Consider the following 26105-nt stretch of genomic DNA (forward strand, 5'->3'; position numbering starts at 1 on the left):
CTGATAAAGTAAGTGATGAGGAGATTATGCGCAGAATCGGCGAGGAAAGGAATATGTGGGAAACACTGACAGGAGGAAGGGACACTAAGGTAGGACATCTGTTAAGACATCAGAGAATGGCTTCCACGGAGCTAGAGGGAGCTGTAGAGCGTAAAAAGTGTAGAGAACGACAGAGATTGGAATCCATCCAGAAAAGAAGACTTAGAGTGGAAGTGGTACTCTGAGATGAAGAGGTTGGAACATATGAGGAATCTGCGGCGAGGCGTATCAAACCAACCAGTATGAAATTGATGCCTCAAAAAAGAAAATCCAGACTTTTAGAATTAGAAAGAAGACGAAAATTTGTAAATATGATTCTTTCCAGACCACTGAAGTTGATGGAAAATCAGTAAAACGAAACGCCTGTGATGATGTAAGTAGTTTGTAGTTGCAATGATGGATTTTCAATACTTCCAGTTACTATATGTCAGCGTTGATATAGAAAATACCCACACTTAAAAATGTGTCAGACAATACGGAGTGAGTGATTCAAGAGTCCGGCAAGAGAGCAGAGCTTACGCAGCTAGACCGTATGGTACGTAACGCACAGGGTGCGTCTTAGGGAACACGAGAAGTTTAAACCTCCGCCGCTAGTGCTGCTTCGATTCCGCGCGCCCACTGCGTTAATCCGTCAGCCCGTGGCAGGCAGGCGGGGCTCTATCCGGATGAAAGTCACGTACAGCAGGCGCTGTATGCGGCGACAATGCGCCCGAGGATTCGTGCCGCGAGATTAACAGAAACTCTTTTTAAAGGAAAAAGAAAATACCCGGTCCCGGCACGGCCGGGTGCGCAGGCAGCATTCAAGTGTCACATCCGCACACAGCGGAGAGCCCACTGGCGAAATGCTGCCTTTCTTTGGAGCAGTGTCTCATTTCACGCGTCTGCCGGGCTGGTAGCAGGGGATGGCAGCGTGTCTCCGTAATGAGAAGCAGCACCGCGGAAAAGTGAAAATCCCTGGACGCCGCGGAGAGCGGGCTGCGACAGGTGGAGTTCTCCGGGGCCTCGGATTAGGTGCTTCATTGTAATTCTATGAGGCTGCTGGATTTTTACGCCCTGCAGACCTGATATCTTCCCTGTGTTGCCTGCCGCTGCAGTACCGACCTACAACAGCAGTGGAAACGAAGTCAGCAGCGACATACGGGATACCGAATTGAAGAAAGCGTGGTGCGGCTCACAGCACGCCTTTGGTTTTTTCACGTGGCTCATGGTAAGAAGTGTAGCTTCTGTAGCTAAATGCGCTAACCGCTAGTAAACAAAGGCGAGCGCGACCTTCCAAAAACAGTGTTACTTAATTAAGATAAAATCCTTTATAAGTCAAGATCGTAATTTATTATTTTTACTGATTACTAGTTTCGGCTAAAGCTGTAATCTGTCTTCAGATCACAGGATTAAAAAAAAGAAATTGTGTGTAGTCACCAACCGGTAGGACACAGCGTAACAATCTACAGATCTCAGTCTTATTGTACAGTTCTTTGAAACATAAATGTAAAATCATCGAAGACAAAAAATGTCGTCGTATGCACTTATTAATAACATTGTTGTTGTGTTCTTCAGTACAAATATTGGTCTGATGAGGCTCTCCAAGCCAGTCCGATTAACTAATGCAGTCTCCCACTACGATTTGTACCCCTTCCCCCTTCCACACTTCCTTCCAATACTAAATCTGTGATCCCTTGATGTCTCACAATGCATCCTATCAATCTATCTCTTTATATACACAAGTTGCGCCACAACTCATATAATCTTCAGCATTATTTCACTGCTTCACTTTTCAAAACTTCAGTTGTACTCTTGGCTGTACTACTTATTGTCCATGTTTCACTACTATACAACGCTACACTCCAGACATATACCTTTAGAAAATACTTCCAAACACGCAAATTTAGTATGGGGGCCGAACGGTTCTAGGCGCTTCAGTCCGGAGCCGCGCGACTGCAACGGATGCAGGTTCGAATCCTGTCCCGGGAATGCATGTGTGTGATGTCCTTAGGTTAGGTAGGTTTAAGTAGTTCTCAGTTCTAGGGGACTAATGACCTCAGACGTTAAGTCCCATAGTGCTCAGGGCCATTTGAACCACTCAAATTTACATCCGCTCTTAGCTTTTTTGTTTCTCAGGAATGCTCTTGTCACTGTTGCCAGTCCACAACTGCTATTACAGAAATGGGTAACACACCCTGAGGGAGCCGAAACGCTGGGTTACGCATTAAGTGTTACGTATTACCTTCGGGTATTACGTAACATTTAATCAGTAACCCAGCGTTTCGCCTTACTTTGGAAGCGGTTGCGTACTAAACTTCCTTAACGCTTCGAGTTTAATAATTTGGAAGTTACGTCCCTGATTTCGAAACATTCATAGCTCCTAATACTTGTGGCAATGACAGCACTACTGAAATATTTCTGATTGTAGAAATCAATAACATGAATATTTTTACTCGGCGCATGAAAATACATATAGGATTCCACAAATTAGCAATTTCAAGTAAGAAACTAGGAGGAAGTGATACATATTAACACATACATAAGCAACTGCAGCCAACAAAAGACTAATGTCTCGATGAAACACGTATTTGAGATGAATCTCTGGGCGTTATGCAAGTTTGTCCATAAATCTAAGATCAGATGTAGCAGGCCGATATATATGCGACATATATTTTAAAGTGATGGAGTGTCCGTGAAACACGTAATACCCGTGAGATGTAATTAATGTGGTTCTCGGCGCTTCAGTCTGGAACCGCGCGACCGCTATGGTCGCAAGTTCGAATCCTGCCTTGGGCATGGTTGTGTGTGATGTCCTTAGGTTAGTTAGGTTTAAGTAGTTCTAAGTTGTAGGGGACTGATGACCTCAGATGTTGAATCCCATAGCGCTCAGAGCCATTTGAACCATTTTTGTAATTAATGACCAAAACAGATCTTCCCGATAATGTGCGCCAGAAGTCGTTCATCAAATTCAGTTCCACCGATTTTTCTCTCCGTTAAATCCAGAGGAGAAATGCTTCTGGATTTCATAGACTAAGAACGGAGAGGATAGACATTCTAACATTCTGCGTGGTGTCTGTTCTAAGTCGTGTCTCCCTACCACTTTCGCGCAACGACTATTATTCTTGGTACGTCCCATACTTTGTGTTTTATAGCTCAGAAGCATTTCTCATCTGGACACAACATTAAAAATTTCGTTAAACAAACTGTTTTGGAATTTTTGGACACATTGCGTCGTGCACAACTTCAGACGTCTGAGCCGATGTCTTGAGAGAGGACTGAAGAGCAGCTCCTCCTCCACCAGATACGCGATCGAGTAGAAGAGCCCTTAGAAATAACAAAATTAAAAAAATATCATTTAAATTATAGAATGTCAGAATCCTATAACATCCAGAATATGGTATGGCAGTGATGACAATGCCTTTCCAGATTCAGATTTGTAATCTGAGTACGCTAATAAAAAGACGAACTATGTGGTGCTACATAAAACTGAAAATCAGTTATGAAAAGCTGTCCCTCGAAGTAAGTGAAATACACAACGGCTAAACCGACGTCTAACTGCAGTGAAGCAGCTACGAGATATGTGGTAAGGTCACTAAATGTGTAGGTTGTTTGACTGATATTTGGTCTCTGATCTGACGCTGTTATCCATGAACCTATGTATTTTGGTTATTAATACAGAAAAATGGATGATGGAGGAAGAAAGGAAATAATGTTAGGGCGGAGATTCGTCGTGACATCAACCTCACAGTGTACCTATAGATCTATTGGGCTAATAGTGTGGCTAGAAATCGTCCATTAGACTACCAAATAAAGCATCCCAACATTCGTTCATAATTGTGGCCTGGCAGGAACTTGGATCTGATTCTTCTAAACTACGATTTTAATGCCAGCCACTGAAGACTGCCAGTGCTGCATTAATATGAGCAGCTGGCCAACCTACTCAGATCATCGCATGGAGAGAGCCATAATCCTTATTGGCTTGTCCTTAATCCGCATCTGCAAGTCTTCTATCAGCGTTCGCAAATTAAAAGTGTCAAACCACTTTAAGCCGTCCACTTTGCCGGAGCTGGGACGAAAGGCTTGCTCTTGACCTGAACTTCCGACTGCTAAAGTCGGACCTTGTATATTATATATCACAGACTAAGAACGCAGCGGGTAAACATAACTTTATTTGCAACGTAAATTCTTGACCTGTGAAATATTTTTATATGAGACTGTCACTGTAGCGGAAACTGGTGTTGTAAATATTTCCGTAAGGAAGTTAAGTGACCACCTGCACGTAATGCGTCGTGGGGACCCAGGTGGGCGACAGTCGCCTGGAAAAAAAGCGATTAGCATGTGCCCCTTTCAGAGGTACAGGTGCAGAAACAGAAAAGGGAGGCCATTATCCTCGCTATTGACATTCCTTTGTAGAAAGCATAGCAAAAACGACATGGTCGAACTTGAAAACATATGATTACACTGTGGAGCTGTTAATTTATGATATTTACTAAAATGCCTAATGAAATGACGAGAAATATTTTTATGTCTATACACGTGATTATGACTACTGTCTCTGTAGTTGAGAGATTTTTCTACTAACTTATGAAATGCCTCATGACTACTGAATGATGTTCATATGCTTTACTTTGTACATAGTTGCTTATTTCATTTGATATCTGGTTTCCAGCTGTCTTGCAGCATTGGTTTCATAAAATAAAATTAAATGCATTTGGTAATGTGAACACTTTCTGTCAACATATCTATTAAATAATTATTTTATGATCCACATTCTTCGAAAAAGGAGCTCTTGGAATGGAAAGAACAATAAGAAGGGACTAGTAACAGTAACTGCATACATAATATTCTTTTCAGGTACATGGTAATATTTCTTTTTACAATAAGTTGTTGTGGTGCACCACTTTAATTACATAGTCATTAAGATGTGAATATGCATTTCCCTTGTCTGCATTCTTGCCTTTAGTATAATGTTTTTTTTGCTTGAGCTATGTCATGTTTAGATATAAGTTGCTGCTGCTGTTTGCCAGGCATAATGTTACTGAATTTGACGTTGTATTACGCTGTTAAGCCAGTTTTACTACGGATTTATTTTTCTTGTTTGCTGCACAGTGCCTTATATTAGTTGTATTATTGCAATTGCTTTGCCAATTTGCATTTTTTCATTGCTGTTTGTATTAATTGTTTTATGCTGCTGCATTGCCTCGTCCCTTAGTTTAACATCTGAGCTCAGTAGATTTAAGTTAGCTTAAGAAGGGTAGACTATATAAGAAACTGACTATGGACAGTAGGGAAAGAATGCATTGAGAAGTTATATGAAAAAGATTTGGGCCAAAATGAGTATTGTACAATCAGAAATACTTATTTTGAAAGAGATATGAATAGAATACAGGAAGGAGGTATAGATAGGACTTTTTGGGAATAATGATGAATGAAGGGAGATCTCCAAGAAGCAAAGAAAGTTTTGTTTGCCAAATACTGCAGTAAAACAAACCCTGTCCTTTCCTTGTGTTATCCCACTATGTGTTTGTGTACCCTTGTGTATTTGTTTTCTTCCTGTCTCTGTGTAGTTTCATAGAATTTTTTCTTCTAATACTAAGCTATATTCACTATGATGAGGAATACTGTTATCCTCAAATATAATTGGCATTAATACTATGTTATTTACCTTGTAAATATGCTTAGACATTATTTATTCTGTTTTATTTTAATGCTCATGTGTGAAGTTGATGTTTCAAAAGTTATTCTGACCTTTTATGTATGTACTTAAGTCATAATTCCTGTAACACTGATGTATCTGTTTATTTCGATTCTTTTGTAAAGCCTGTACTACTACAAATTTATCTGTATTGTTATGTATTCTTATGTTATAAAATTGTAATTGACACCAGTTCATCAAATTAAGTAACTTGTAAGTTACATTTCACTGCACACGTTTCTGTTGGTCATAGTATATGGACAATATGTGAGAAGTTGGGGCTCTTAGTGTTTACATGTGTGTTAATAATTCAGCAAGGGACTGGATAACAGCATTGCTGGTTCTAAGGACAATTCCAAAAACTTTGTGAGTGCACAAGTGGTGGTTATGGACTTGCTATATTCTCTGCAAGACTCTTCGATGGTGATTGTGCACCTGCACAGTCGCAACAGATGGCTGCTAGCTATCTCTACAAGGACTGCAGTGGGTCTGCATCTCTGATGACCCACCAATACCGTAATCTCTACCAGGACTACAGTGGGTCTGCTCTGTGATGACCTACCTACCAATATTTTTCAGAACTTCGAATGACTCTGCTGTGGGTTTGCTCCATTGTGGCCCATTACCTGTCAGCATGTCAAGAGTCAGCACTGTCTTTCCGTTGGAAGGACACCATTACTTCTTCAAGACTGCATGGAAATCCACTACTTCTGTGTGCAATTTTTTTTACTAAAGAGACTTTGTGAAAAAAAAACTGTAATTACTATTATGATGAATGATCAGGACTGTCTTTATGGACTGTGAGAAAATTTTAGCTTTTGACCAACATTGTATCAATAAGTGTGTGCATTGGATATCTTTGTTAGTGTAATTATGAAAAATTTTATCAAATCATTATTGGCCACTGGCCAAAACAATTTGTAAAATTTTTTGTGGGGAGCATGGGGGCTATGTAAGTAGTTTATATTTTCTTATTGGCAACGTTACGTAGCGCTCTGTATGAAAATCACTGGCTGTACTGTGTGATGATGATGATGATGATGTTTGGTTTGTGGGGCGCTCAACTGCGTGGTTATCAGCGCCCGTACAATTTCCCAACCTTTGCTCAGTCCAATTTCGCCACTTTCCTGGATGATGATGAAATGATAAGGACAACACAAACACCCAGTCATCTCGAGGCAGGTGAAAATCCCTGACCCCGCCGGGAATCTAACCCGGGACCCCGTGCTCGGGAAGCGAGAACGTTACCGCGAGACCAGTGCTGTGTGCAGCCTGTGGCTAGTTTGCATTGTTGTCTGCCATTGTAGTGTTAGGCAGCGGCAGCTGGATGTGAACAGCGCGTAGCGTTGCGCAGTTGGAGGTGAGCCGCCAGCAGTGGTGGATGTGGGGAGAGAGATGGCGGAGTTTTGTAATTTGTCATGAACTGCTATATATATTATGACTATTAAGGTAAATACATTGTTTGTTCTCTATTAATATCCTTCATTTGCTAACTATCCCTATCAGTAGTTAGTGCCTTCCGTAGTTTGAATCTTTTATTTAGCTGGCAGTAGTGGCGCTCGCTGTATTGCAGTAGTTCGAGTAATGAAGATTTTTGTGAGGTAAGTGATTTCTGAAAGGTATAGTTTAATGTTACTCAGGGCCATTCTTTTGCAGGGATCTTTGATAGTCAGATTGCGTTGCGCTAAAAACATTGTGTGTCAGTTTAAGCACAGTCATGTATAAATTTTCAAAGGGGACGTTTCACCGTTAATTTAAGTGTTGAGAGAATCACTAAATTAAATCGTATATTATCTGCGTCGTACTTTCAAACAGGAGTAAAAAAATCGAGCGAAGCTTTCAAAAGATGAAGTGTGTACAGTACCCTTCATGTCGTTCTGTGACGTTTACGGTAATTGCATAAGCGACAACTGTTAACACAAATGAAATAGGAATAACTCAGGCGTAGGCTGCTGTATGTATGATGGAAACAGGATGTACATGTAATTGTGGAGAGAAGCAGTAAGAAGAAGATTTCATCACATTTTACCCCTTGGACATATCATCTATCCTCGTCAGGACATTGCGCATGCCGATCAACACAGTGGCTGTCCGACCCAAATGAGCTATAATATTGACCTAATAATATTAGTGCCTAGAGTGCATAAACATTGACACCATCCTTTCACATGCAACTACAAAGTAATTATATCCTCAGATATAACTGCGGATATCCGCATCAGCGAGGGTTCTACCTGCAAATACAAGTTTGCTGCGGCCGTGAGCCTGGTGGTCTAGTGGTGGGTGCGGGCCTGGAAGCTGAAAGGTCGCACTATAGAATTCTTGTCAAACCACGTAACTTTCAACCTGCCTTCACGTACATAAAATGTGAATGTTAAGTCAGTAACGACGCGTTAAACCATGGTCGCTCAAGCGGCAATATTGATATTGTGTGGTGACAGCTTGGGCCGTACATGTGTCGATCACACTATTAACCGTTAACCTAGATAAATTAATACGTTAGGAGCCACCCATTTACTATCTGCAGTAAGGGCGTAGTAAGTTCTGTAATTGACTGACGGAGTGTTGTTGCGTTGTCTGTATGATCACATGATTAATTGATTAATACGAGGGTGGTCCAGAAACTAATTCACCGCATTCTTTTCTCAGCCGAGAACCACGCTACGAATGCGAAATGTTACGTATGTATTATTTGAAGTCTCCTGAATGCGCGCGCCAAGTTTCCGTCACTTCCGACAGCTAGCGTAGCTGCAGGACGGTTTCAAAATGGTGTCTGTAGGTGATGTACGTTACAAGCATTGAATTTCTCACTACAGAGAAAGAAGGTATGGGGAATATTCACAAACACATGTGCAAAGACCATGGAGCATTCGTTGTCGACAGAAGTACAGTTAGTCGCTGGGCACGAAGATTAAGGTCATCAGAAAGTAGTTCGGCGGAGCTCCACGATTTGCAGCTGCCGGGAAGACCATCCACGGCTGTCACACCTGACATCATGTTGCAGCGAGCTTCCTCTTGTTTGGGCCATTACAGGATCCCATTCGTGGAAGGCATTTTGAGGACGATGAGGAAGTGATTTACAAAATGAAGCAGGGGTGGGAGCCTCCGACCACTGTGGCCGAGCGGTTCTAGGCGCCTCAGTTCGGAACTGCGCTGCTGCTACGGTCGCAGGTTTGAATCCTGCCTCGGGCATGGATGTGTGTGATACACTTATGTTAGTTAGGTTTAAGTAGTTCTAAGTTCTAGGGGACTGATGACCTCAGATGTTAAGTCCCATAGTGCTCAGAGCTATTTTTGAAGCAGGGGCTCCGCCACCAGGACAAACACTGTAAAAATAGCGTTTGTAGATAAAACACCATCCTTCCGTGTGTGTAATTCTCATTATGCTCAATAAAGAATTGTTGAAGAAAGAAATGCGGTGAGTTACTTTCTGGGCAATCGTCGTAAAAGATACTGTGCTTATATTTGAACACTTTATGCAGTATGAGACACGATCACAGATGTTTACTAACTGTCCTGAATGTCATTTTCTTCTCCTCAGTGCGTTGTATTACAACAGCCTTTATTTAATTTCATCTCCGTTGCGAGGTATATATACCACGTTTCAAGGTCACACTCTCTATAATGTTCGAGTTGTGAAAGCCCCTCAGTCATTTGTGCTGGAAGATAAACAATAAGTGTAAGTAGGCTGTTTATGTTTTCTTATTGGCAACGTTACGTAGCGCTCTGTATGAAGATCACTGGCTGTGGTGTGTGCAGTCTGTGGCTAGTTTGCATTCTTGTCTGCCATTGTAGTGTTGGGCAGCGGCAGCTGGATGTGAACAGCGCGTGGCGTTGCACAGTTGGAGGTGAGCCGCCAGCAGTGGTGGATGTGGGGAGAGAGATGGCGGAGTTTTGAAATTTGTCATGAACTGCTATATTTATTATGACTATTAAGGTAAATACATTGTTTGTTCTCTATTAAAATCTTTCATTTGCTAACTATGCCTATCGGTAGTTAGTGCCTTCAGTAGTTTGAATCTTTTATTTAGCTGGCAGTAGTGGCGCTCGCTGTATTGCAGTAGTTCCAGTAACGAAGATTTTTGTGAGGTAAGTGATTTGTGAAAGGTATAGGTTAATGTTACTCAGGGCCATTCTTTTGCAGGGATCTTTGATAGTCAGATTGCCTTGCGCTAAAATATTGTGTGTCAGTTTAAGCATAGTCTTGTATAATTTGTTCTAAGGGGACGTTTCATATGTCGACCCTTAGCCTAGGATACCTCACTGGAATCTTCTGATTTTTTCTTGTATTTTGTGTAATTAGTGTAGCTTTTGTTTATTGCTAGTGCGTAATTATATTTCCTTGGTAGTTGTAGTTTTTCATTGTTGCTCAGTAAAACAGTTGTGGCATGCATGTAGATTTGCACCAAGTATTTCCCAGCTGCGCTTGCAATTAACTAGATATTATTTTCAGTTCTACGTTAATGTGTTCTCTTATTTTTGCTCTTCAAATTGTGCTTTTCTGTGTTGTCGTGTGAAATATTGTGACAATAATAGCGTGTGAAAAACGTAATACTAGGCTCCAAAGTAAACTGAGAAATGACAGTGAAGACGAAAGCATTGTGTTAGCGCCACCGAGTATTGAATAAACTAATGTTCAAAGTAGTAATTTGGTAATTGTACATAGGGAAATGGAGCGGGCTGCAAACAATGGTGTAGACAGTGAAACAATTAGTGAACAGGGAAGCATTATCGATCGATCGGTCGGCAACAGCTCGCCTCAGGAATCCGAAATGACAGGACACAATCTTGCAAATACTGTAGATTCAGGTTTTGCGTCCTCACCGTTTCCTCAAATAAGTCAAGACACATTTTCTGCTTGTCAAAATATGAATGTTGCTGGTGCAAATGCACTGCCGAAAAGCGTAGAGGAACAGATTCCAGACACTAATGCATTGTTATTACAATTAATGCAACAAAAGGGACAAAATCTTCAAAAGTTAGTCACAATGGAACAACACCAGAGACAAACACAGCAACAGTTAGACGCAATGGAACAAAATCTTCACACCAAGCTTGAACAAACACGTGAAGATTTAACTACTGAGTTACATGACATTGAATCGAAATGTCAAAAAGTCTGTAATGACGTAAAAACACAAATTTGTGAGCATTTTCAACCTATTTTTTCGCGGCATGAAAATGCATTACAGAATCACGAAGCAGCCATAAAAGAACTGCAAACCATTGTTCATGATAATCATGAGACCTTGTGGGCTAAAATTGACTCAGTTGCATCTACCGATTCGGTTATGCAACTGGCAAAAACTCAGGAAAACTTAAAGGACAGAGTAGATTCGATTTCAACACAAATGGACACCCTGAAACTTGGTTCAGAAAAACACACTGAGGAAATGTGTTCACTATCGGAGAAAGCAGCCGAACTTTCGGATCAGGTCACTAACTTATCTACAAAGGTAGATGATGATCTGAATGACACAAGACCTGTAGCCATCACTGACACAGAAGAGTGCGAACAAATTAGGAAATTCAAACAAAATCAGAATCAAATTAATATGCAACACCAAAGAGAAATCCGGGAAGTACAAGATCAGCTGACACAGGTAATACAAGAATTACGTATTTCAGAGGACACTCGCGCTCCAACACGGGAAGAAGAACTTAGAAATACGGAAAAGCCACAAAATAATAACACAGGGCATTTCGGTAATTATGAAAGGAATTGGCAAGGTGGACCGAATTTTGAGATGGAACCGCCAACACGACATAACAATGACCGATATGCTAATCGCCGACACGATGACTTTTCTATAAGCTGTTCATTACTACACGTAAATTCAAAACATTTAAGAATTCTGCCAACGACATTCATCCACAAGCGTGGCTCCATCAATTCTCTCATTGTTTTCCTCCCAACTGGTCATTAGAACACAGATTAGAATTTATGTGTGGCTACTTGGAGAATGAACCAGCTGTAAGAATGCGATCGGTCATTCACGATTGCCACAGTGAAGGAGAATTTTACCATGCCTTCCTCTCAGCATATTGGTCTCAAGCTTCACAAGACCGAGTAAAACATGGCATCATAATGATGAAACATTTCGAACAATCTGAATTTTCCAGTCTTGTGAAATATTTTGAAGACATGTTGCACAAGAATCAGTACCTGTCAAACCCATATAGCCCATCAGAACTCATCTGCATTTGCTTAATCAAACTGCCTGAACATTTACGACATATTATTTTGGCAGGGCGTTGCAAAGACGACATTGAAGCTTTTCAGGGACTCTTACAAGAATTAGAAATTGACACAGACAGTTGCGGGATGCGAAAACGGGAAAACAATCACTACAGGGCACATCCGTCACAATTCCGTGACGACAGAAACAATAACAGGACAAGGGCTATTCTTACAACGTAAATCGTGACCAAAACAGACACCATCCATATGACAACCACTGGCAGAGTAATAATGGTTACAGAGAAAGATCGCATTTCCGTAGTAATGAATATGACAGAGACACTCATAGAAACAGACAATTTGGCAACCAGAACAATTATTATCATGGCAGACAGAATAACCTAAGACGCAACAGTTCAGCACGCAGTTACGATTCAGGGAGAAATTCTCCACCACGTGACCGACAAGAAAGAAACTATGGAATCTACCAACATGACGACAGATGATGTGATGGTAAGGACAGACCTGAATTACATCAGAACTGGCGGGATTTAAACAGAGCAGAGCCCTCTCGGCAAGGCGAATTTGTAGAAGTTAGGTCTCCTAATCCCAATAACGACGCGCGCCAACAAAGAAACAGACAATGACTCGCACCACAGGCAGCCACTTGCGCCCGCTGGCTCAGGGAAAAATAACATAGACGCTAACCTTGGGAAAAGTTCCAGTATTCTTTACCGACGTATACCACATGATAATTGCGTTAAAGTTGAAACTCTGCGTACTAGGAAGAGTAAAGGTTTACACCACATTTCACATGTAAAACCGTTTATTGAAAGATAATCTGCTTTTTACTTCACATTTCTAGTATGCATTGTCAGACTTAGAAACTGTTACCATGCAACAATGTTTGAAGTTAAATATCCAGTCAAGAACCAAGAGAACTTATTTAAACAGAAATTACAAATGCATTGTTATTGTGAACAGATGACACAGTGTTATTGTGTGTGTACATTCTTGCTTGTTAGTTGCATGTGTATGTAACGACTATAAGGCTCACATACTTAGAACATATACTGGTACTGCTAATGAGATTTTAATGCAACATTTTGGTTTACTTGAAAATACATTCGGAATTAAAGTACTTTCTGTGAGATATCAGATGACACAGTGGTTAGTTTATGTGACAGCTACATGATTTTATTACAACGCTACTAATGAGTGACAATTTACAATATTGCTCTTGCGGTGTATCTGTTTTATATCTGCACAGTTTTTCTGTATTATTCTGGAAAGTAAAACATGTTTTAATAGTAACTTTTGTGGTACAGCTACAATGAGACAGCCTTTTCCGTAGCACAACAATACGTTACAGCACAGTACTTTCTTCATCACAACAATAAGCGTAATAACTAAGATATCTCTACACAAAGCATTTCACTTTTGTTTATCATGAGGTAAGTACATTGGCTTCTGCAGAACTTAGCTTTCGGAAGAAAATAACTACGACACTTCCACAGAGATTATCTTACAACAAGATGCACATTTAGCGCTACAGGACACGCATTTCAGTGATTAATTTTGTACTTAAAACATTTATTTTTAAAGATTTTTGAATTACAAAGAAAGTTTTCCGTGATACATTTCATTCCATTGCTGTAATCTGTAACACCTGAGGGTATAATTACATTAAACCTCAGGGGGGTACACGCCTATTTTGTGTACCATGTGTTTGGCAAGCACAAGGAACCCTAGCTAATATGGTATCTGCTTATACAACTTTACACATCGGTACCATATTTCTCTAACACAAATTACACAGCTATCTGATCATTTAACTGAGAGATAAACATGTTTTTTACTACGTCAGTGACCCATGTTTACGTAATTACACCATTGGGTAACTTCACACTTACGAAATTGTATTTTGTCTGTACTGTGTGAACTCTTCATATTTTTTCGGAACCATTGTGATACTATGAGAGCTTTGAATGATGTATTTGGTATGAGATCATGATTTTTAAAGTACGTTTGAGGCAGATGACACTATTGAAATGAGCAGAGAATATTTTTTATGGTTTGAAATTATTGCAGAAAGCTACGACTTTCTTGAGATTTGACTGAGGTGTTATGATGTTATTTTTACGACGACGATGTGTATTATGCTGTTGAGGTATGTTTATGTCAATAAGATGATGCTACCATATATGAGGAATGTGATTACGTGTTTATATGTATATCAATAATGAACAGAAGTTAGGGACTCTTGACTTGCGAAAAAGGATGTTGGAAACCGAGAATCGTACTTTAAGAGTTATGAAACGTGTGTAAATGCATGAATGTATCACAATGCCTGCGAAAATTTTTTTGGACACTGTTATATTCATAGGATTTTGTTTCTACACATTTGCAATGTAAATTCTCGACCTGTGAAATTTTTATATGAGACTGTCACTGTAGCAGAAACTACTGTCGTAAATATTTCCGTAAGAAAGTTAAGTGACCACCTGCACGTGCGTCGTCGGCACACAGCTGTGTCAGACACCTGGAGAACAAGCCATTAGGGTGTGCCTTTCCGGAAGCACAGGTAGAAAAAAAAAGGGAGGCCATTATCCTCGCTATTGACATTTCCTTGTTGAAAGCATACTGTGGAGCTCGTAATTTATGATATTTACTGAAATGCCTAATGAAATGACGAGAAATATTTTTACATCTGCACACCTGATTACGACAAGCGTCTTTCTACGAGAGTTGAGAGAATTTCTACTAACTTATGAAATGTCACATGACTATTGAATGATATTTTTATGCTTTGCTTTTCGTAGTTGCTTATTTCATTTGATACCTGTTTTCCAGCTGTGTTGCAGCATTAGTTTTATAAAATAAACTTCGATGCATTTGCTAATGTGAACACTTTCTGTCAACAGATCTATTAAATAATTATTTTATGACCCACATTCTTCGATAAAGGAGCTCTTGGAATGGAAAGACAAATAAGAAGGGACTAGTAACAGTAACTGGACACATAATTTTCTTTTCAAGTACATGTTAATATTTTTTTACAATAAGTTGTTGTGGTGCACCACTTTAATTACATAGACATTAAGATGTGAATATACATTTCCCTTATCTGCATTGTTGTTTTTAGTGTAATATTTTTTCTGCTTGAGCTATGTCATGTTTAGGTATAAGTTGCTGCTGCTGTTTGCCAGGAATAGTGTTACTCAATTTGACTTTGTGTTACTCTTCTAAGCTAGTTTTACTACTGTTTCATTTTTCTTGTTGCTGCACATTGGCTCATATTAGTTGTAATTTTGCATTTTATCTGTTAATTTAGATTTACTGCTGCTTGCATTGCTGTTTGTGTTAATAGTTTTGTGTTGCTGCATTGCCTCGTCCCTTAGATTAGCATCTGAGCTCAGTAGTTTTAAGTTAGCTTAAGAGGGGTAGACTATATAAGAAACTGACTATGGAGAATAGGTAAAGAATGCATTGCGAAGTTATATGAAAAAGATTTGGGCCAAAATGAGTATTGTACAATGAGAAATAATTATTTTGAAAGAGGATGTGAACAGAATACAGAAAGCAGGCTTAGATAGTACTTTTGGGAATAATGATGAACAAAGGAAGATCTCCATGCAAAATACTGCAGTAAAACAAACCCTGTCCTTTCCTTTTGTGTCATCCCACTATATGTCTGTGTACCCTTGTGTATTTGTGCTTTTTCCTGTCTTTATGTGTTTAGCTGATGAGAGCTATGTTGTAGAATATTTCTAATACTATGTTATTTACTTTGTAAAGATGTTGAGACATTATTTATTCTGTTTTGTTGCTCATATGTGAAGGTGATGTTTCAAAAGTTATTCTGATCTTTTATGTATTTACTTATGTCATAATTCCTGTAACACTGATGTATGTGTTTATTTCTATTCTTTTGTAAAACCTGTACTACAAATGTTATCTGTATTGTTATGTTCTTTAATGATGTATTTTGTACCTTTGTAATCGTATTCTTATGTTATAAAATTGTAATTGACACCAGTTCATCAAATTAAGTAACTTTTAAGCATTCATTTCACTGCACACATTTCTGTTGGTCATAGTAATGCACAATATGTGAGAAGTTGGGACTGTTAGTGTTTGCACATGTGTTACTAATTCAGCAAGGGACTGTATAACAGCATTGCTGGTTCTAAGGACAATTCCACAAACTTTGTGAGTGCACAAGTGGTGGTTTATGGACTTGCTATCTTCTCTGCAAGACTCTCCAATGGTGATTGTGCACCTGCACAGTCGCAACGGATGGCTGCTAGCCATCTCTACAAGGACAACAGTGGGTCTACACCTTTGATGACTCACCAATACCATTATTTCTACAAGGACTGAAGTGGGTCTGCATCTTTGATGGCCAACCAATACCACAATCTCTACCAGGACTACAGTGGGTCTGCTCTGTGATGACCTACCTACCAATCTTCTTCAAAACGTCGAATGACTCTGCTGTGGGTTTGCTCTGTTGTGGCCCATTACCTGTCAGCATATCAAGAGTCAGCACTGTCTTTCTGTTAGAAGGACAACACTGCTTCTTCAAGACTGCATGGACATCCACTACTTCCGTGTGCATTGTCTTTTACTGCTCAGACTTTGATAAAAGAAACGGCAGTTTTACTGTGATGAATGATCAGGATTGTCTTTATGGACTGTGAGAAAATTTTAGCTTTTGACCAACATTGTATAAATAAGTGTGTGCATTTGATATCTTTGTTATTGTAATTATGAAAAATTTTTTCAAATCATTATTGGCCACTGCCCAAAAATATTTTGTAAAATTTTTTGTGGGGAGCATGGGGGCTATGTAAGTAGGCTGTTTATGTTTTCGTATTGGCAACGTTACGTAGCGCTCTGTATGAAAATCACTGGCTGTGCTGTGTGCAGTCTGTGGCTAGTTTGCATTGTTGTCTGCCATTGTAGTGTTGGGCAGCGGCAGCTGGATGTGAACAGCGCGTAGCGTTGCACAGTTGGAGGTGGGCCGCCAGCAGTGGTGGATGTGGGGAGAGAGATGGCGGAGTTTTGAAATTTGTCATGAACTGCTATATATATTATGACTATTAAGGTAAATACATTGTTTGTTCTCTATTAAAATCTTTCATTTGCTAACTATGCCTATCGGTAGTTAGTGCCTTCAGTAGTTTGAATCTTTTATTTAGCTGGCAGTAGTGGCGCTCGCTGTATTGCAGTAGTTCCAGTAACGAAGATTTTTGTGAGGTAAGTGATTTGTGAAAGGTATAGGTTAATGTTACTCAGGGCCATTCTTTTGCAGGGATCTTTGATAGTCAGATTGCGTTGCGCTAAAAATATTGTGTGTCAGTTTAAGCATAGTCTTGTATAAATTGTTCTAAGGGGACGTTTCATAAGAAAGTCTCCTTCTCACGTCTGTTAACTCCACTGTAGTCGCATTACTAACGCCTCACGTAAGCCACCACCTTTACGTAGCCCAGGGTCGAAATTAATGTCACATTACAATATTATTGCTCCTGTAAGTACTTCAACTTGTTGATGACAAGTGACACCTTTGACCTCTGATACTCGGAACTGCATGAAACCATGCTTAGAATAACACTAGCTCATAAAAATAACAGTGACCCGTGTCACTTCCATGCAAACTCCGCACCTATCTGGTAACACCATCAGACGGTGGTATGTTCTAGCTGCACTAACAACTGTTTTGAGCTGTGTTATATATATATAGCTTCAGTACGAATATGTCTCTTGTAATATTCGCATTCGGGTTACTGGATAAACTGTGTACAGTGATATCATGAAGAGAATTAATCCTACGAATGTGGTTCAAATGTTAGGGACAAAGTTGAGATGTGGTGAATATGGGTATGAAATCGTAGTCGAGAATAGTGTTCGCGGATATAATATGTAACTCAATAATTCACATAAATCATGGGGATGACACAGAAATACATGACTTCACGTTTGTTAGATACACTTCTTCTTCTTCTTTCGATTTCGGCCATCTTTGGACCACGTTCAACAATTCACTTGCCCGGCTTTTTGATCTTTTTTTCTCTCTTCCCAATATTTCCTCATCATTTTCGAGTGGTTCCTCCTCCGCTCTTCCGACCATTTCCTGTTATTATTCTTTAGTTTCGTTTCTTCTGGAAAACACTTAATTTCGTTCACTATTTGTCTAAACTTTTCCCTGTCCCTGATTGACTCACGGGTGACATTAAAATAGGCCAAATCCTTTTTCACCATCTGTATCCATTTATTGTTGGTTTTTTCGTTCCTGTTACTATGTTCAAACACTTTTCTTGTTAGTCTGTTTCCATCCATCCTCGACAGGTGACCATAAAACGTTAGTCTGCGTTTACGCATTGCCTCACTCACTTTCTCAATAGTTTTGTATATTTCCTTATTACTCTTTAGCTTGTACTCTTCCCCAATCTTTCTCGGTCCTAATATTTTTCTCAAAATTTTCCTTTCTTTCTTTTCCATGTTTTCTATTTCCCCCTTTTTGTTAAGAGTTAGGCACTCCGATGCATACAGGCATTCTGGTCTAATGACAGTTTTATAATGTCTTAATTTAGCTTGAATCGAAATGTTTTTTTTGTTATATATGTCTTTGGTTTTTTGAAAAGCAAATTCCATTTTCCTTGCTCTCGCCTGGTTTGCACTCTTGTCTAAACCATTCACTTGAATTATTTCACCTAAATACTTAAATTTTTCTACTCTCTTAATATTGCCGTATTTAGTAATAAGATTTTTCTTGTTATTTCTATGATTAGACATATACACGGTTTTTTCAAATGAAATCTGCAGTCCAGCTCTGGCCGAAACTTCTTGTAGTTTCTCCAAGTAGTTCTGAGCTATTTCTTCGTTTTCTGTAATTATTGCCAGATCGTCTGCAAAAGCTAAACAGTCCACTTCTATTTTTTCTTTTTTTGTTCCAATTCTGATGTCATTCTTGGTGCCTTTGAGTTCTTCTTTCCATATTCTCAATATCTTTTCCAGTACGCAGTTGAAGAGGATTGGGGATAAACCATCACCTTGTCTAACACCTGTTTTAATTTCGAACTTCCTTGAAATTTCACCCATAAATTTAACTTTGGCCTTACTGTTTGTTAGCGTCTGTTTGATAATTTGAATTGTTTTCTTATCGACCCCAAATTCTTCCAATACTTTCAGTAATGTTTCTCTATCTACCGAGTCGTATGCTTTTTTGAAATCTACAAATACTATTGCAAATCTCTGGCCTCTTGAGATTCTGTAACGAATTAGTGTTTTCAGGTTAAATATTTGTTCAACACAGGATCTACCTTGTCTAAAACCTGCTTGATATTCACCTATTTTTTTATCCAGAACTGGCTCCACGATTTGAAGTAATTTCCTTGACAAAATTTTGTATCCTTTTGGTAGTAGCGAGATCCCTCTATAATTATTAACATTCATCTTATCCCCCTTTTTGTGTAGTGGGTGTATCAGGGCACACTGCCAGTCTTCAGGAATTCTTTCTTCGTCCCAGATCTTCTTAAACATATGTTCCAAAACTTGTGGGAGGTTGGTATCCATTATTTTTAGGATTTCTGGTACTATGGAGTCTTCACCTGGGGCTTTATTGTTTTTTAGACTGTGTATTATGTGTTTTATTTCTTCAGCGTCTGGAGGTTTTGACTCGGTATTAGTATTTCGGTGGTTTTCAAAACTCATTTTATCTTTGGGTGGTTCACAATTTAGTAGATTCTCGAAATATTTTGCTAGTATTTCGCAATTAGTCTTGTTTGTCAAACCTAGCTTGTTCTCTTCATCTTTAAAACATAAATTTGGGGATTGGTATTTGGTTAGCTGTTTTCTAAAAGTTTTGTAGAAATCTCTAGAATTATTTCTTTTAAAGTCTTCCTCAATCTGTTCTAGGTTATCCTGAAATTGTCTTCTTTTTTTATTACGGAAAAGCTTAGCTGTTTCTCTTCTCTGGATTTTAAAATTGTCAAGATCTTGAGGATCTTCTGTGGAGTTCCATTTCTGCCACAATTTCTGTCTCTTCTCCAGGTTCTCATCACATTCATTGTCCCACCATGGATGTCTTCTTACTCTTTTCACGAGACAATTTTCTTTTGCTATTTCAACTATTTCGTTTTTGATCTCCTCCCATCCCGCTTCCTTATTTATTGTGGCTATGCCATCGCTATCTTTGTGCAATGCTCTTTGAAACCGTTGTTTAATTTCTTCATTTTTTAAAGTTTCTGTGTTATATTTTGGAATTTTGTAAAAGGTTTTCTTCTCTTTTCGAAATGGGAGTGGTCTGAATTTAATCGTAGTCAAATAGTGGTCTGAATCAACATCAAGGCTTTTCAGCACTTTAGTGTTTTGAATTTCTTCTTGACAATGAAGTGAGATAGCCACATGGTCAATTTGGAATTCTCCGAGAAGTGGATTTGGTGATCTCCATGTTTTAGTTTTTCGGCTCAGCTTTTTGAAATGTGTTGTCATTATTTTCAAGTTGAAATGCCTACATACCTCTATAAGCCTTTCTCCATTTTTTGAAGTTCTTTTGTGGACACTAATTTTGAAGCAAATTGAGAACTTGGACATGAAGGTGGCTGTTCAAGGATTACACGACGTTCCTCTCCGGAGCAACAGGAAGAGTCCAGTGAAAGTGAGTACGATCTCCACCCAAACAGTCGAAGCCCAGTGTATTATATGATACTGATGACAGCATTCTAGAGAACATTTATGAAAAGTATTACTATCGTGGCTTGAATTCCCATAATAAACTAATGAGGCGCTATAACTGTATTAAAAGTAAATCACACTGCAGATTAATTCTAAATTAACTATTTGTCAAAGACGATCAGGAACTCGTTTCAAACGAAACAGACTACTGTTGCTTCAAACTATGAAAGAGGATGTAAGATCACAGTTGGCAAATAAAGGTCGTGTGGATCAACAGTCCTCTTTTGGCATCTGCAAATGTCGGCACTAGAAGCGTCGATGTCTAAGCTTCGATTTCTTTCATCGATTATCTTAAGTCATAATATGGCATTTCTCTCCTATGGTATTGATAACAATTACTTTGTTTTCCTCTACTGAAATGTCTTTTGTGGTAGCATTCAACGTTTTGTGTGAAAATGACACAGACCACTGGACTTCTTTTTTGTGATCGAGTGTTATTCGAAGCATGGCTTCGTGCCGTTCCGAGAGTTAGAGGTGAAACGTGTCTCTCGTGAGCAGAAAAACTGTAGTCTTACAAAGCTCTTAACGTTACATCACAGTTTTTTATTCGGATCCTACTTGGTAGGTGCATAACATAAAATATGATGGAGGACAGTCGGCAGCAACAATAACTGATTAAGGCTGCAGTGGCCTGAGGGCCATAGTTTGAAGACAACTACGGCAAAATATAGGTATCGTTCCCCAGTAGGGTTGCTGAGGTAGAAATACACTGTCCAGCATCATTAATGTCAGTACCACCTATGTTTGACGTCAAAGAGCAATAACCAGTCACAGACTGTAGGTGGTAGTATTAGCAGTGGAGAGCATATAAAGTGTGTTAGGTGAAGAGGGGTGGGGATACAGAAAACAGTGCTGTCGTCCGTTGTCCTAATGCAGAAACGGAGCGATTTATCTGAGTCCAAATGAGCGTAATCACTGGCTTTCGGGGAAACGGGGAAATGCCACGTGCCGTCGTAGTTGAAGTATACTGTGCATGGCAAGATGGCTCTATCCAAAAGTGGAGCCGAGGCAACGTGGTGACGTCACGGGCCATAGATGATGAGAAGGGTGAACGACGGCTGCAGAGATGTGAACGAGCGAATACACGTGCAACTGTTAACCAGAACTAAACTGAACTCCTCCCGAACAGGCCACGAAGGCCCACCGGTACTGATCAGCCGCCGTGTCATCCTCAGCTCATAGACGTCACTGAATGCGGATACGGAGGGGGATGTGGTCAGCACACCGCTCTCCCGGCCGTATGTCAGTTTCCGATACCGGAGCCGCTACTTCTCAATCAAGTAGCTCCTCAGTTTGCCTCACAATAGTTTGTCAACAGCGCCCGGCAGACCGGACGGTCACCTATCCAAGTGCTAGCTCAACCCGACAGCGCTTAATTTCGGTGATTTGACGGGAACCGGTGCTACCATTGCAACTGTTAACCGAACGTCCGCCCAAATGAACCTAGGGGACGTTTCCTCAACGACTGTTGAGCGATAGTTGCTTCGAATAGGCCTCCTCAGCAGGCTCCCGGTTCATGTACCCATGCTGAATGCTGTTCATCGGCGACGAAGGCTGCAATCTGCATGCGAGTACCGCCACTGGACGTCCACCATGTGGCGACAGGTGGCTTTTTCAGATGACTCACGTGTTAAGCTCCAGAGGACAGGTGATCATTAGTGGTCTCGTCTTTCTGGAAGGCACACTTGATCAACACAAGTATTTCTCAATCCCTGGGGCTCATGCCTACAAGCAGTTCGTTTTTCTTTGGCAGGAGGGCACTTACCAGCAGGACAATGCAGCGTGTCAGAGAACTTGCAGTGTACGTGCGTGGTTCGAAGAGCACCAAGATGAGTATAACGTACCCCAGTGGCTATACCGTATTCCAGTGGTTACCAAATTCCCCGGATTGGAATTCAGTCGAGAATCTGTTGGATCAGCTCGGTCGGGCTGTACGAGAAACCTAGCGTAACTGACCAGGCACTAGAGGCAGCATGACTCCACATCACTTTCGATACCTTTCAGAACCTGACTGACTCTTTCTGCACGTCTGACAGTGCCCAGCTCTGCAAAGATGAAGTTCAGATGGTCAAATTTATGTCAGCGGAGAGTGTAATTACATACTTTAGCTTTTATTTCGTCTTCTGGTTACCAGTTTCCATATGAAGTACCGTCATCAGGCCGTCCCATGGCTGACAATCGTAAAAGTCATATACTGGTGTAAGTTATTGACATGCATGTCACAGAAGTGCCGTCCAGTTCCAAGGCCTGCTCCAGGCCGTTTTCTTTTTTAATTGTTGCGGATATCCACGTTTGCTCAGACCTCTAAACGTGGGAGGTTCCTACGTCCCTTTCAGACTGAGCTCTGTGAACTTCTTGCCGAGCTCCCATCAATTACTTGGGTGCTACATAGGCATCAAAACAGCAGAGGCATACTGACAAAGTAACTTCAGCAACCTGACGTCATATTTTAAATAGACAAAAATCATATTAGCAAGATATCAGCCCAAGAAGTTGATCCCACGTGAAAATTTGGGCCATAATTCAGACGACATGCAGTTATGACCTTCAAAGGTATAGTTTTTGAAATTTCGAGCGCATCAGTTGTTTGTCCATCGCTCCGCCCCACAGCGGCCGCCTAACATCAGAGCACGAAGTAAGCCTATTGTACAGCCAATTGACAACCGGTTCAAAATGGTTCAAATGGCTCTAAGCACTATGGGACTTAACATCTGACGTCATCAGTCCCCTAGACTTAGAACGACATAAACCTAACTAACCTAAGGACAATACAGACATCCAAGCCCGAGGCAGGACTCGAACCTGCGACCGTAGCGGCAGCGTGGTTCCGGACTGAAGCGCCTAGAACCGCTCGGCCACAGCGGAAGGCTTGAAAATCGGAATAGCAAGTTTGTGAAACACTGTTATGACGTTTGTAGCATGTGTTCTTCATTGTGCGTGGTTTCTAATCTGTGCATTGGGTGAACCATATCTATGCTTTGACCATCTATATCCTGCATTTGACAAATGCAGTCTAAATGAATGAAACATGTGGGCCTCTCATTAAGGAAGTAGCGTAGCGTTATTTAATTGTTACCATCGCTGCAGTGCGTTTTTTTTTTGTTCTGTTTTTAAAGTTAAAGCGATAAAGGGAAGTAAATTTGCTGGAGATGAGCTATTCTTCAGCGTGAATCGTATGGTTAAATTGTAAATTCTCTTAGTTTAATTCATTTTTGTTTTGAGAAGTACAGCTGCAGGATATTAATACGAATAAAGTGACAAAACAATATTGAACGGGTATGTGCACGAAGTTCATGTAATACGTATTCATGTTATGTGATATTTGTCCAGTAGAATAGCATGTGTTATTGAACTGGATTTCAAAACACGCTGGACAGATGCGTCCATCTCCCACCTTCTCTACCCACGTCTAACATCCTTCGAATTGGAAGTCTCTTATTGTCACACCACTGTACACGTTGCTTAGCGCTCTGGCGTTCGGTGGCTGCAGACGGGCAAAGCCAGTGACATTCAGAAGGTCACCAGCGTATGCTGCCAGAATTGTGGCCCAAATTTTCTCACGGTATCGGTTACGGAGGCTGATATCTAGCTAGTGTGCTTCATTTTCCTCAAAATATGAGCGCAAGTTACTGATGTTTCCATGCGAAAGATGCTATCTTTTGGTCACACCCGTCACGCAGACTTGTGAAGGTGCTCACAACTAAACAACATTGTCCACCTGAGTCCATGGAAGTTATCTGTACGCTGGCGAATTCAGTATCACGTTGGGGCGCTGCTACGTCCCGCAGCTACTGACAGGAAATAATTGTTTTATTTTGTCAGAGTCACTGTTTTTGTCGTATTAGGTGTTAATCTTTGCCCAATTCGGTCTTTTTTCCGTAAATTCTGAGTTACTTTTCTTATTCAGTTTTACTTTTTCTTGCTAAACACAGTTTCTTTTTTTTCTTTTTTTGCCAAATCTAGTGACGTTTTGGAACTTCAACGTTTTTTGCCAAATTCAGTTTTTTACTTGCCGAATCGTTTTCTTTACTGAATTCGTTGGTATTTTTTGAAAAATTTGCTGTCATTTGTTTGCCCAATTCATTGGTATCTGTATTCTAAATTCGTTGATATTTTTTGCCAAATTTAACTTTTTGTTTTTGTTAAATTTAAGTTATATTTTTGAATGATTTCGTTGTCATTTTCCGCTAAAATTGCTACCGTTTTTAGAATATTCAGTGATATTTGTTTTGCCCTATACGGTGATTTTTTTGCAAATTCAGTAATATTTTTCTGCGGAATTGGTCTTTTTCTTAGAGTTTTGGTGTAGTTTTGTGTTATTATTTTCCAAATTCAGTCTTACGATTTTCCCAATTTTTTTTTTCGAATTCGATTTTTTGTGCCAAATATGGGGCTATTTTTTGGAAAACTGTTGTTTTTTTTTCTAATTCGATATTGCTGTCTGCTAAATTTGGTGTTGCTTTTCCCAAGTTTGGTGTTGGTTTTATCAAATTCTGTATTGGGTTTGCCACATTTGGTGCTTTTTCTCCCAATCTCGGCGCCGTGTTCGTCGTCACATCGAAGTTCGTCACCCAGGGAATGAACTGTTATTTTCAGATTATATACAGACCTTAGCCTCGATGAGATTAGAAGTCAAAATGCAGTTTTAACATAACTATCAGTTACGAATATTAGTAAACTAACGTTCTCGGGTTTATAACAGTTTTATGAGGCAAAATTACAAACTTCCCGATATCTCGTAGACATCGCCGATTTCGTGTTATTTTGCTATAAACCGCTAAATTAGCGATCGTTTTCGCTTTATCGTTTTCGTAAAATATTCCTGTCTCTGCTCACAGCCTACGAGATCCGTCTTCGACAGGATACTACCTGCAGACTAGGCTGGTATGAATGGTCTCTGGTGAGTCCAACCGAACACCACCCACGGTGGTCCGACTGCAGACTGTGCCGACGCCGGCTCGTGCGCTGACCACCCGTGCCCCCTGGAAGAGGCCGGCCCTCGCAGGTGGTAACTGGAGCCGGCGTCGCCGTGTCGCTCTGCTGGCGGCCGCCTTTGGCCGTCGCAGGTGATCACCGACGACACAGCCAGTGGAGCGAGGCTGCGGACCACACAGTGAGTTGCCTTGCCGGGCCAAACACGCCGGCGCCCCGGTGCCCTGCACAGAGCCTCAGCCACCATCGGTCTACCGTTTACAACTCCACCCTGACATTATAGACGGGAGCCCTAAAAGAAATCGTTACTGAAGGAAAACTAACCTAGTTTGACAAGTGTCAGCCGCCATCAAAGCATTGTTCCCAACTCCATGCTTAGGCAATAGAAACTAATTTGAACAGAGTTCATTGGCTTAGGAAACCCAACTCGGTTTGGCGAGAACTAGAGAAGTAACGACATGCCATAGCCAAAGAAACTGAAGTAATTTAGAGACCAGTGGCGGAATGCTTCTATCGGAGCACCAAAATCGCGAATATGTT

This window comes from Schistocerca cancellata, chromosome 8 (assembly GCF_023864275.1).
Source record: "Schistocerca cancellata isolate TAMUIC-IGC-003103 chromosome 8, iqSchCanc2.1, whole genome shotgun sequence".
NCBI lineage: Eukaryota > Metazoa > Arthropoda > Insecta > Orthoptera > Acrididae > Schistocerca > Schistocerca cancellata.